We start from the raw sequence: 14,435 nt of genomic DNA, 5'->3' as shown, positions 1-14,435 counted from the left end.
TGTATATATATATATATATGTATATGTGTATATATGTATATATATATATGTATATGTTTATGTTTATATATGTATATATATATATGTATATGTATATGTGTATATATGTATATATATATATATATGTATATATATATGTATATATATATGTATATGTATATATATATATATATGTATATATATATATATATATATATATATACATATATATATGTATATATATATATGTATATGTATATATATATATGTATATGTATATATGTATATGTATATATATATATGTATATATGTATATGTATATATGTATATATATATGTATATATACATATACATATATGTATTTATACATATACATATATATATATATATATATATATATATATATATATATATATATATATATATATATATATATACATATATATATATATACATATACATATATATATATATATATATATATATGTATATGTATATTATATATATATATATATATATATATATATATATATATATATATATATATATATATATATATATATATATATATAAATAAATAAAAATAAAAAACACACATATATCTTTTGTTTCCTTCACGCATCTTTCCAGCTACTCTGGGTAGGGCAGGGGACTGTCCAGGTCAAGCTCCGGTCCTCTACCAGAGTCTTGGGAGCATGAGGGTCCTATTTCGCATCTTAGCTGTTCCTAGGACTGCACTTTATTTCTCTGTTTCTCCAGGTATCTGTTGGCTTGGGGAGTGCGGCCCCCAGTCCTATGACTACGGGGACTGTTGTTTTCCATTTCCAGGCTTTTTCCAGTTCTTACTTCTCCAGTTTCTTGTGCTCCTTTTTTCTGATATTGCCATATTTGGGGATGGCTACATCAACCACTACGGCTTTCCTCTGCTGCTTGTCCATGATCACTTTGTCCAGTGTTTTGGCCACCACTGTATATGATTCTTCAGTAACTTCTAGCTAAAGTTTCAGAAAGTGCCACAATTACAGTATTTAAACCCAGAGAAGTGGGTAGAAATGTGGCCTCAAAGCAAGAAGGTCACTGGTTCGATCCTCGGCTGGGGCGAGGTTTGGACAGTGGCCTTTCTGTGTGGAGCTTTCATGTTCTCCCTGTATATGTGTTGGTTCTCTCCAGGTACTCCGTCTTCTTCCCGCCACCCAAAGACATGCATGTTAGGCAAATTGGTTACTCTAAATTGCCTATAGGAGTGAGTTGTTGTTTGTCTCTGTGTGGCCCTGCGATGCACTGGTGAGCTGTCCAGGGTGTACCCTGCCTTTCGCCCAAAGACTGCTGGGATAGGCTCCAGCTTCCCTGTGACCCTTCATCGGATTAAGCGGTTAGGACAATGAATGAATGAATCAAGAAATGGTCTGCTGTTGAACAATTTGAAAGCAAAACTAACTGTACTCCTTGATTGGGGATGGCTACACCAACCAATTTCTAGTCCAGCAACAATAAAATCGAAGCAGAATTGGCCAAACCTTATTAACATGCTGTGCAAAAATAAAAGCAATACTGTTGCACTGGTGAGTTTAGTATGCAAGGTCAGGCTACAGTACATGCTTTATGTCCCAAAGTATCATGATTTGAGACTCCACACAGGTGATTTTGTAGAAATTGTAAAGTTAACCACATTTATTTAAAAAAAAAAAAAAGTTAATATGCTGTTATTGATCCTGCGAAATTCAATTCCATTCAGCTTTATTAGCGACACTTTACAACAATGTTGTCACAGGGCACTCTACATACACATAGCAACATACAAATCATGTGTAAACTAAACACATGTGTAAACTTGATAATTAATTATCAACCAAAGCATTAAAGCTAGTACAGCAGAAGGACACTCAGTGGATGTACTTCCAAAGATGAGGCCCTGTTTTCTGCTTTAAAATGAAGAAATGTAGGTCAGAAACTTAATTTAATCAACTGTTCATCTGCGTCTCTGCCCAGTATATTGAATTTTATTACAATATCTTTTGTGAAATTCTAAGAGAAAGAACAAATAGATTAATTCCCTTTCTTTCAGCTTTAGCATTGGGACATTGTGAAAGATGGTGAACTGATTGGTGGGACTGGATAAAAAGAGACACCTCGGTTACTCAGGTACTCTCTCGAGAGCTATGAATGTCAGTAAAGATTTATCACACCATCTGATTTATCGCATCTTATTGCAATATTTGCCTCTATACCAAAGTGGTGGAAAACCTCACAGGCAGACCAGTAATTACTCCACAGGTGGGCCCATTATCATCACTAAAACTGATACTCATTTGTTTAGATCTCAGTCCAAATCCCTTCTCTTTTTCCCACCACTCTGTTTTGCAGATGTAAGACAACCCTCGTGTTAAGAAACTTTGCCAATCAATTTTTTCTTATCTAGAAAATGTAAGCTTTGACTCCACCATACCGCCCCTCCACACACACAAACACATATTACTCCTGTCTAATCTGTCACTGTCATAATTTGATCATAATCCCTAATCATAATCACATCGTATCTTAAAGGTGTTCTCAATCTGGTGCGGGATTATGTGACTGCAGGGCATGTGTGTGTTAGTGTGAATGAATGATCCAAATATTATGAGGGGTAAATTTAATTTGTTGATGGTGGGTGGGGTACAAAATACTCCCGCTGAATGCACCCATTGAATCCATTTTAAGCCTCATATTACAAAACAATAGACAGACACTGACCTGGTAAAACTGTGTATAGGCACCCCGGTTTAGTTCATCTTTAATCTCTTTCACTTTAATTTGTTTTTGTAGAACTACATGACAAAAGACGGCAAGATGAGTCTAAGAGGTACAGATCAAGCCCGTCTGTGGGCTCAGCAATTACACACGTCGGCAGCATCACACAATAGATGATTATGTACAAGAATTGCTGTCTGTATTGAAATTTTCTATGCATCATTTGTAGATTTATAATATGAATAGAGCAGCAACATAGAGCAAATTTTAATATTTTTATCTTTTCTTTCTTTTTTTTTTTTTTTTATTCTTTGTGTCCCTAATAACTTCGACGTGCAGGACAGTTATATTTTCCTCCAAAGAAAGGCATCATGAATGACAAGCTGATTATATGCTTTCTATGTAAGATGTCATTTACTAATTTAAGAATAAACAACAAAAATACATTAAAAAATAAATCGAAAGTTCGCCAGAAAAGTTACAACTTTCAAACTAAAATTATGACTCAGCTAACTTATTTAGATTCCCTAAAAACTGTATAAATGCAGCGTTTAAAATGTTGAATCTGATTAATTATTTGAAAAATGTTTCCTTACCAGGTCAAATCAGGTCAATAAAAACACTACTAACGATATAAGCATCCGAAATATACAGGCCGAGTTTCTAGAAGTGAGGGATTCACCACTCATTGTCAGAGTTATGTAATATTGATAAGGGATTCTGAGAATTTTAAGAAATCTCTGGACACATGGGACAAAGCAAAATACAATACTGCACCGCTGTGATCCTCAGGCTTTCAGGAGGCGCTACATCAGAAATAGACACAATTATATGATGAAAAGCACCATGTAGGCTCAGGAGAATCTGGAAATAATTTGCAGTGAATGCAGTTCCTTTGCTGCTTCTATTTAATATGAAACTCCACCAAAAAATGTGATAAACAAGATCAAAAAATACTGTCTTCTCTAGGTCAAGTTTATTTAATGTGGCCTGTTTTACAGATTGTACTAAGGTAATGCAAAACCATATTCTGCATGCATTACAGCATGACCTCAGAGGAGACTCGGTCAGGCATCAAACAGGTCCTCCTGCAGTCTAGACTTGTCGCCGACCATTTGATTCAATATAAAACTGAAAATACAACAAAAGACTCTCCAGCTTACTTGTCAGCTGATATCCTGTTTAGCCAGAATGGAGAAAGATTAATTTGGAAATGCAAAAAAAAAAAAAAAAAAAAAAAAAAAAGTTTTTTGCATTTCCAAAAACTTAAACTTTGCTAAAATCAGAAGTGATGATTGTGAATATGCCATGTCTGTTTGTCTGTCTGTCTGTAGCTGATAATATTTACTGAGCTCTTCACAAGCACAACCCACAAACTCATCTGTGCTGCTCAGCCCACAAATGCATTTTCTTAACAGATACGGTAAACAAACAGGCTTTCCAATGGAATAAGGTTTATTCCCGGTTGCTACAACAAAGACACAACCCACAAAGCTTTTTTTAAAAAATTTTTTAAAACATTTTTTCACTTTTGTTCTCAGTTTGTTCACTGTCGAGTAAAAAAAAAAAAAGTCACCAAAGTCTTCTGCATGCAATGTCACACAAGATTTGTTTCCATGCAGTGTTGCATTCATTTTTTTTTACCAAGATCTTACACTGATGGGAGAGTCAGACCTCTGTGCAAAGCCTTCTCCAGCACATCCCAAACATTTTCAGTTTGGTTCAGATCTGGATTCTGTGCTGACCAATGCATGCATGAAAATGATGTTTTCATGCTCCCTGAAGTGCTCTTTCACTGTTTGAGCCAAATAAATCCTGACATTGTCAGCATGAAATTCGGCCATGCCATCAGGGAAGAAAAAAAAATCCATTGATGGACTAACATGCTGAATCAGTATATTCAGGTGTCAGATGACCTCATTCTTTGGACACATAATGTTGCTGAACCGACTGCAGCAACCCCAGATCAGATCGGTCTGCTCCCAAGGCAAGGACTAGGTATGATGGGTGCGTCATTTTATCTGCTTCTCTTATACCCAGATTCTCCATTCACTTTGGAACAGACTCAGTCTGGATTCATCAGTCCACATGACCTTCTCCCTTTGCTCCAGAGTTCAATCTTAAAGTTCTCAAATAGAAGCCCTTTCTGTCTGGTTAGCCTCGCTGATTTCTGGTTTTCTTATGGCTACAGGGCTGTTCACTCCAATTTCCTTGAGCTTCCTTTGCACCGTCAATGTGGAAATGTTCTTACTTTCACTGTCAACTTTCTATTGAGTTCTACTGTTGTTTTGCTCCAATTTGATTTCACCAAATATTGAAGTGATTGCCAATCAGTCAGGATTTTTCTTTCAACCATGTTTCTTCTTGGAAAATGACGGTTCCCAATATCCTTCCAGTTTTTGACAATTTTAGTAGTTTCTGCAATTTCTCTGCGTCTTTTCTCTGCTTGATGCATGCAAATGGTTTGACCCACATCTTTTCCACTACTACAGGATGTGTCTGTCCACATTATTGTGTAAGAAATCAGAAGCTACTTATCATAAATAACTTGCTGCAGCCCAAGCGCAGTCACCCATGCAGTAGTTATCCTGTCATACCTGTTTGCCTTGTTAAATCCAGTTGGTGGCTGTTTTGGTCAGGGAGTCGATATAATAGCATATTATTTTGCCAGTCCTTGCTACAGACCATTTTCTTCATTCATCTTTATATCCCTCTCTCTTCTTATTGAATTTGACAGCAGTTTCTGTGAACTTTAACCTTTTGTATTTGTTACAAAGCTTCAACTTCTTCAAGCCCTCTTTCGTCTCCATGTGTTACAGCATTTGGATTGTGTGCTTCATCATAATATTGACAAATAATTATGTTTATTTCTTCCTTTCCAGAGAAGACATTCAGTCTCAATGGCTTTTGTGCACTTTTACTGTTCAGTGTCCCGTGACCCAGCTGACCCTGACCCCTAGACAACTTTCGCTGATTGGAAAAAATCGGAACTACTTTTTCTGCTGAAATGGAAATGCAAGTGGTGTTTGTCTGTCTCGTTGTACTTTATGTCTAGCTTGTTCATTCTTTTCAATCTACCTCTTTCTCATCAATTTACTTATGTCTTTTGATTGGAAGAGGGTTTGTTCTTCTGGATGTTAAGCTCGTGAACCTGTGAAGGCATCATGTTGCAAAGTAAACACCTCTCCTTTGAAACTAAATTTAATTCAGTAAAATGAGAACACTGCCGTGTATAATATACTGACAGCTCTCTGAAATCTGCGTTGCTGTGTGTCTGCACCGTAATGATGTGTGCGTGCTTGTGTGTCTAAGCATATGATTTTGAGTGGAGTAATTTAGCAGATGAGCGGCTGGCCATTGTTAGAGGGATAATCTGGCTCTTGCTGCTCAGATAGGTTAACATCCAGCAGATTAGACCAGATTACTCCCAACCACACCAGACACGGCAGGCGCAAGCCTCTTCCCCCTCTGCTTCCCTCTCATTCGCTCCCTGATCTCGCCAACCCTCCCCTCTTTGTCTTCCTCCTCCTTTTTTTGTCATTCTGATCCCAACTTAATTTTATTTCATCCTCGGTTGGATTTTTTTTTTTTTTTTTTATATTCAAAAAACCCTCGTCCCAGTTTTCAGATGTCTCATCAGCTTTCAGCTTCTATCTCCAACATCTATTCCTATCATCTACTAACAGTTTCCTTACCTCTTCTAATGATAGTACTAAAAATTTTTACTTTGTTGACTGGTACATACCCAGGTTAATGCTTTTGATATGCTAACTATAAAGAAAAAATAAGTAGTATAATGGATAAAAAGTAACTTGCAGATTGAGATATGTGTAAAAAAAAAAAAAGGGTTCATAATTTAATTTGATTGCCATTTATTTTGGTTTTAATTAATTGATTTATTATTTGCCCTTTTACAACTCAGTTCAAGTGACCTTTATTTATGTAGCACTTTATGAAGCATGTTAGCAATGCAAAACGTTTCACAGAATTAGCACCATAAAAAAACACAACAATAAAAACAGTCAAAAATGGGTGAAAACAGTTCCAGTTAAAAGCTGATAAGAGTAAAGGCAAAAATAAAAGACAGTGATTGTTCACGTTGAAATAAAAATATAATGTAGTACTATATTACTTTGTTGTATACTAAATACTAAATTTATAGAACAATATGAGAACTGTATTAGTTTTATAAAGAAAAAGCTTTGCTTTGTGAAACAGCATCAGGTTTGACATCCACCAGTCCATAATCTTGCAGTGAAAATTCCCTTGAGGCTGCCTGGTTTTAGACTTTAAACCTAGTTTTATGTCACTCCATGTGGTAGACTAATACAGTCTAACCGGTTTACAGTTCTGTCGGATATCAGATTACTTTAAGTTTTTCTGAGCTTATATTGGTTTCTGTTTGGGGCTCTTGAGGGGAACAAACTGAGATCAGGTTTCTTTACTATTTTTATGGATTTTAAACCAGAAAATACAGTGGAAAGCTGTTAGGAGCAGCTCCAGGTCAAGTTAATTTAAATTTGATTATATTTAACTGTGTCATATTTATCTGGTCAGAGTTAAAAAAAACCCAAAAACTTTAAACCCAACCAGTTGACTGCAACAGAAAGGGAAAAAAACTGTGAAATCCCAGTTGGAAGATGAAACTGTGTCAACTGGATCAAAACTATATCACAATTATTGCTTTATAACACATTCAAAACCGATACAAAAATGTAACTTTCTGATTGTGATCAGATTTCTTTTAATTGGCACCAGTTCAAAATGCATGTGTGGTTTGTTTAACAGCCATGTCAGAATCAGCCAGTAATTCAGGGGAAAAAAGTATATGCACACGTGATCCTGTTATTTTCTCTCAAGGGGAAATGTAGTTTGCGGTGCAGTAGCGAAAATCAAGACAACCAAAACAATATAATCAACAATACAATAAAATCATAGATAAGTAAACAGGGTAAGATAAAGTCATCAATTAAAAAAGAGAAAAAAAAATCTATAAAAAGAATAAAAGCACCGTTTTCCCCTTTTTTTCCAAATGCAAAGTTTTTAACTATAAAATGTGAGACCGCTGTTTCTTTAAGACTATTAGACAAAATAAGGAGTAAAAGAAAAGCTGGAATCACTAGATTAAAATTTCTCGTGAATATTTAAGGTTTTGTTATTAGGTTGCATTGATCTGAAATGCCCATTTCATTTTTTCAGACACACAGGATGTATGAAAATGGCTTTTAGTTATATATAAGAGCTTTTCATGTTGGCTTTGTATAGAAGTTTTTAGGTTTTAAGTTACTGTTGTTGATATAGTTGCTGAGAGACAGGACAAGATTTATGTTGTCCCATAAAAAATCAGTTCAGCCTTCAGTGACCAAGGAGCTCCCCAAAGAAGTCAGAGATGAAGCTGTGAAGAAATTCAAATCAGGATATGTTAAAAAATAAAAAATAAAATAAAATAAAAAAAATGTAATAATCAGAAACTTTGAAAATCCCACAGAGGAGCATTTAATCCATCATCACAAAATGGAAAGATTATGGCACAATGTACTTTCCGGGAGAGCCATTTACCAAAACTGAGGTGGTGTTAACCAGAGAGGCAACACAGAGACCATCAGTAACCCTGAAGGTGGAAAGTTTCACAACAGAAAGGACGTTCCATTGTTTATGGGAAAAGACACTGATAAGGAGAGTCCTGAAGCATCTCAAAAAGCATCTTTTGGACAAATAAAGTGAGATTAAAACCAAAATTTGTCATCAAGGAAAATTGTCTGGTGTAACGCCTCTCTTCACCCCAAGAATAGCATGGGGAAGCACGGTGGCGGCAGCATCATGTGGGAATATTTCTCATCAGAAACTGGATTGGAAATTCTCGAGGAAAATACTTTTTCATGTTCTGGAAATCGGAGACTGGGATAAGATTCACCTTTTCAACTCAAACAAACAAACAAACTGCTTTAGCTGCTCTCAAATGATTTGAGGGGAAATGACCGTCCGAGTCAAAGCTCTGAGCTCAATCCAATTGCCTGACTTACAAATTACTGTACATCAGCAGAAATCCAGCCTGGAGAAGCTTTGACTTAAAGCAGGGATGTTCAATCCTGGTTTTCGAGGGCTGGTGTCCTGCAGGTTTTCCAAGTGTCGCCACTGTAACCCACCTGATTTAAATAAACGTGTATGTAGCTTGTCTGAATCTCAGTCGGGTGTGTTCCAGCACTGACACTTGGAAAACCTGCAGGACATCGGCCTTCAAGGACCAGGATTAATTATCCCTGCTTTAAAGAGCAGACAAAGATTCTAGCAAAAACAATCCAAAGTGATCCAATGAAGGAATACTAATATTACTTTCCTTTCCTTCCTAACAATTCCATTAGATAAAGTTAAAACCTCAAAAGTTTGTAATGTTTATGTTCCTGAGCAAACAAACCTGGCAGAACTTAGAATAAATTTAAAAACAAATCAGCAATATCTTCCATCTTTAATCACTGACATTTTTGCACAAATGCAATATATATCTTCCATATATAAACACAAAACAAATTTTAAAACATTTTTTGCCTGCTTCTGCATTACCCACAATGCACTTTTTCCACCACACAGTTTAGCTGCAAACTGATGTGTAAATATGAGGAGATCAGCTTTTTCTTGGTTTCTTTAAAAGAGAAAATGAACATTTGTTTGTACTTGTGAACATATAGCTGCATATGAGTAGTTTTTAACTGATTATTATTGTGATCACTACTTTAATCCTAAAAGGACGTCATCTCTCATTCAGCCTCTCACTGATAAATATCTTTACAACAACCCAACATCAAAACTCAGTCATGATTTTTAAAAGTTTTTATTAGTTTTCAAATTCTCCAGGTTAGTTACACATGTCCCAGGCAAAAGTTAAAAAAAAATATCAGATCAAATTAGGAGGTGAATCATTATCTCCATCTCTTTTTCAGCAGCTCTCATCAGGGTTTTTGACAGCAATATATCCAGATGAAAAACAAGAATTTCCATCTTGTTCTTCTCATTTCCTTTGCTGTGACGCACCGTTTCATTTCCTTCACCCGCTGAGCTGAACATGTGCAGCCAAAGGGTGTTAATGTATCAGCTGCGCGTGCGGTTATTAATTCCGTACGACCACAAGTCTCTGCCTCGGAAAACCTGACAGCCAGTTGTTTGCTCAGGCTCCAGCTGTTTATGTATTTGGCTGCTGCTGTTTATTAGTCAGGCTGCCGTTGTGTTTATCTCGCCCAAGCTATTAATTAAAAACACTCTGAGTGGTGAGATGACACTAACAAAACGCAGAATAATTACATTATTAAAGCCTTTACATCTGTCCCAGTTGTCCTAATCTATGGTCCTAAAGCAGCCCAGTGAGCAGCACATCTGAGGAATTATTAGTCAAATTAAGTGATTAATTTGTTTGTTCCTCCATCGGTAAGGTGTTTATGTTTAATGTTTGTGTCCCCCATCTGGATTCATATTTGTGAGCATCTGTGCATTTGCGTGTCACAAACCTGGTTAGGTGTTTGTGACCTCTCCAGTTCTTTGATGGCTGGAACCAACATTCCCCCCAATAAAATGACGGGATTAGCCCTGTACTGGGTATTGAGTTACAAGCCAATCAGGCATCAGGATTAGTTGCTCAGGTACAGTTACTTGAGTACTTGCCACCCTCAACTCTGTTTGACATAGGTCAAGACACGGTTAAATAGTGACCACACACACACACAAATACACACGCGTCATAATGCAATGCTACATCCATCTGTAGACAGATGGATGTAGCATCTGTTAGCTTTTCTTCTTTTCTGTACTTTTCTTTACTTCTCCTCTGTACTGTGCTTTTCTCTTTTCTGTACGACAAAGAGATGACTATTTCTTTTATTTGCCTCAGTTAATTGATAAATCCTATCAGCTCAAAGCATCACAGAGCAGTAAAAAGAAATGCCCCGTCTGAGGTGACCCTTCGGTAGCGTCCACTGAGAGCTTGGCTTCACGTTAGCGCTGAGAAGTGTTGTCCTGCTACTCTCTCCCATCCTTATTTTCATCCGTCTCAGTCTGCAACAATTTTCCCTCCTCCTGTCTTTGTTTGGGTACCATTGTCCACCAGATTCTCCTGGAGTCCTGTAAGAGCACAAAAGCACAACAAAGACTCAGGAAGTGATTAGTGGCTTAACGAGGAGGAGGTTTTGGGGAGGGAGTTAGGGGGATGTAGGCCCTTTTCCAAGAGACTGGTAAGGGGGTTAAAGTTTCAGGGCTTAAGAGGTTAGTGTTAAGTTGTAGAGGTCACCGACGAGGTTAATTAGGAGGTAGGCTTTTGTTTATGAGGAATAAGGAGACGCAACAGCAATTCACTTTGTCTCTTCGCTGTGCTCCTTCAGCCATCCTGGTGGTGTCATCCATCCACTTAAGCTGGCTACGCATTCCCTCCTCCACCCTCATAATTGCCACGTTGCTAGATAGAGACATGGATGCATTACTTTACTTAGAAACTTTCCAACAATCAGCCACAACATGCACTTTTCGAGTATCTTTCCTCAAGTATGTTTGGCATGTCCTTCCTGCTTTAATCAGGGGAATGTCTTTTCAAGCTGGAGAAGCTCTGAACACAGCTGTTGTGTGTGTTTTTTATCCATTGTTCTGTTGTAACAACATTGAGGAAACATGCTGCATTTGTCTGGAGACGTCTTGAGTAGAGCAGACTGAATGACGTGATGCTTGAAGAGGAGAAATGAAGTGAAGTAACACTGAACGAGCGTTGGTGGCTGCAAAATTCATCTGCATAATTTCTTTTTTCTTTCTTTTTTTTTTTTAAATTTAGAACTTTAGAAATTTAGAAATTTAGAAATTTAAACTTAGAAATTTAGAATTTAAAAAATAGGTCTAACTTGGTGAAGAAGAGTCTCACCACTAGAAGTGCAAAATGTTTTTCCCGCTTGTTCAAAATGCACTGGTTTCATAATTCATAAACTGTGAACTTTGAATGCTTAGCCTTAATAGTTTTAACGTCAATCCCTGCTTTCTGGTGAGAGTGCAGCGGGAATTACAAATGTGAGGCAGTGTTGAAAATAATCTGGTTGACCAGTGTAGAATCAGTGATTGCTTTTGATTGGCTGCTAGTCTATCACCTCCTGTCATTCATTCCTTCCTCCATAAAAGCATTTGTGGTCTTGTAAATGGTGAAAAATGCCTTTATTCTGAAAACAGAGTGAAGAAATCAGAATAATTGTACAAATCTTTGAGTTATTATTGTGACATTGCAATTTTTCCATACGTTTTTCATTTTATGTCATGAGATAAGCTGTCTTAACAGCGAGTGTGACACTAGGTTGTTCAGCAAAACTGAAAATATAATCAAAACTGCTAATTCTACACAAACTAGAGCTTAAAACAAATACATATATTGGCTGATAAGCAGAAAACCAACATAAAAACAAGAATATTATGGTCTAGACATTATCTTAAGGGGACGAGACACATGTTGACATGATTATTCTGCTTTTATTCTCCACATTTCCTCCAGATTTGACACAAACAAAGCAAAAGTTCTGATTTACTTATCATATACAGTAGGGCTGTGATGATATGCTTTTGTCCTGATTTGATTCGATTTGGTTTTTTTGGGTGCTGATTCGATTTAAATTGTGATTCTCACAATTCTTTGATATTGCTGATTTTTGTAGATTAAAAACCAAAGAAATGTAGGAAACCTTTTTTTTTTGTTAGTCATTTTTCTTGATGTTAATTAGGAGTAAACAACGCAGCAGCCAGATCATCATTCTGCTGCTATAATGCCCAAGAAAAAAAGTAAAAAGATCAATAAAAATTATAAAAATGGCAAAAAATTCCAATGTGAATTTTTTTTATCTATTTGAAAAAAAAAAATCTGTTTTTTAACAACAAATTTGATTTTTTGATTTGATTTTCCCACCCCTAATATACAGCCTACTAAAGCGAAAAATGGTGGTTCCAAGCTTGCTGCGTTTCGACTGTCACAACAGTGATGAGCTCCAGCACATGTTGACCCAAACATGCCATAACTTAAACAAAAACCTGCCCAAGTGCTTAAATGGGAACTATTGTAGGAACATTTTTCAACCTGGAGATTTTCAACACTGTGTTTTAGTTTAATAATAAACAGGAATGAACTTCTGCTGACTCAGCTCTCTGTGATGGATGATGTGCCCAATAAATGCAGCTAAGTCAACATAAAAACCTCTCTTTAACAGAAAATGTGTTTAATAACCTTTTCCTGCTGGTACGTTAGCTGGTATCCAAAATTTGAAAACATAAAATATAAATTTTTGATGTTAATAAACTGCATTTGGCCTTTTTTTCCCCAAAGCTCATTTAATTGATTAATCTAGTATGAAAAACTGGCACAACACTCCTCAAACCACCATACAGGGACATCTGTCTCCTCTGGTAATTGGCATTAACCCTTTAAACCGGGTGACCCCTTTTTTCACGCCCAACATTGGGGCATTTGAAAGCACGTGTGTGTGTGTGTATGTGTGCAACTTCATGGGGTGAAATGGTGTGTAAAAGAGTGTTTTGTTGCTTGAATGCTGTTTAATGAATCCCACTTCAATTCCAACACAGCTGTGTTTCCACCACTTCAGTGGATATTTCATTAACTTATAAGAATCTTAAGACACTTAATTTAATTATAATACCAACTTGTTTAACCTAAAACCGAGTGTTCAAGCAGCCATGTCATGATTAACATTAGAGGGGAATTATTTTTGGCCCCTTTAAAGGAGATATGTCCTGACTGTATAAACAGATTTGTGCTCCCACAACATGTAGAACACGAGTACACACACACATATACACACACAGACAGCAGTGTGAAGTGTGCCACCTTCCAAAGCATATGGTCTAGGGCAGCCAAATGTTAATGTTGATTGAATATGCTGCTCCATTACACTAATGTTAGCAGGCTGAATAGCTCCGATGCTAATCCTGAATATCTGAACTTATGGATATTAGAGAATAGAAAAGTGATTAGAAAGTGATTAGAGTGATGGGAGACCACTTAGAGAAACATACGCTTTAAGGTCTGGATGAGATTTCCGATCACACCGGTTCGGTCAGCATTACTGCTATTAATGATGCAAGAAGCTTACTGGCAGGACTAGAAAGGTTATGAGATTTGGCTGATAGCTGATTGCAATGTGAGTTCACCTCAGTTCAGGTTTCTTCGGATTTCTTTTTTTTAAATGTCACATAATTATCTGACCCTCATCGGCTTAAAAAAAACCAAACAAAAACTATCATGTTTTATTCAAAGTTTAACATGAGTGAAAATGTGGACAGTGACAAAAGAACAACTTGGAAAGATCTTCATAAGAACAAATGCTCAAGACCAAAAGAAAGAAACTTTTAAGGAAAATCTGGCTCCTCTTGGAGAGAGGCCGGCAACTCAAGAGTTTTTACACAGTTCTGGTCCTAAATTAACAGGAAGTTAGTAGTTAATTTGGTTAAAGACAAGAAATTCTGCTCCTTTTATCATCAAAAATAATCCTGTACATAATTTTAAAGGTTTCTTGGAGAAACATCTGTTACTGAAGATCAAGTTCTGGATTTTTGTGGCCCTGTTTGTAGACAGTTTTATTGATTGAACCAAAACCAAACAAAACAAAAAATTCAAAAAAGAAGAAAAAAAAAGGAAGAAACCCAAAGCTCTGGCCTAAGCTCTTAATACAAACAAAGTAAACATTTTAGAGCAGAAAGGCTCT

Source organism: Telmatherina bonti (genome assembly GCF_933228915.1).
Source record: "Telmatherina bonti genome assembly, chromosome: 21".
NCBI lineage: Eukaryota > Metazoa > Chordata > Actinopteri > Atheriniformes > Telmatherinidae > Telmatherina > Telmatherina bonti.
Note: the sequence above shows the minus strand (reverse complement) of the source record.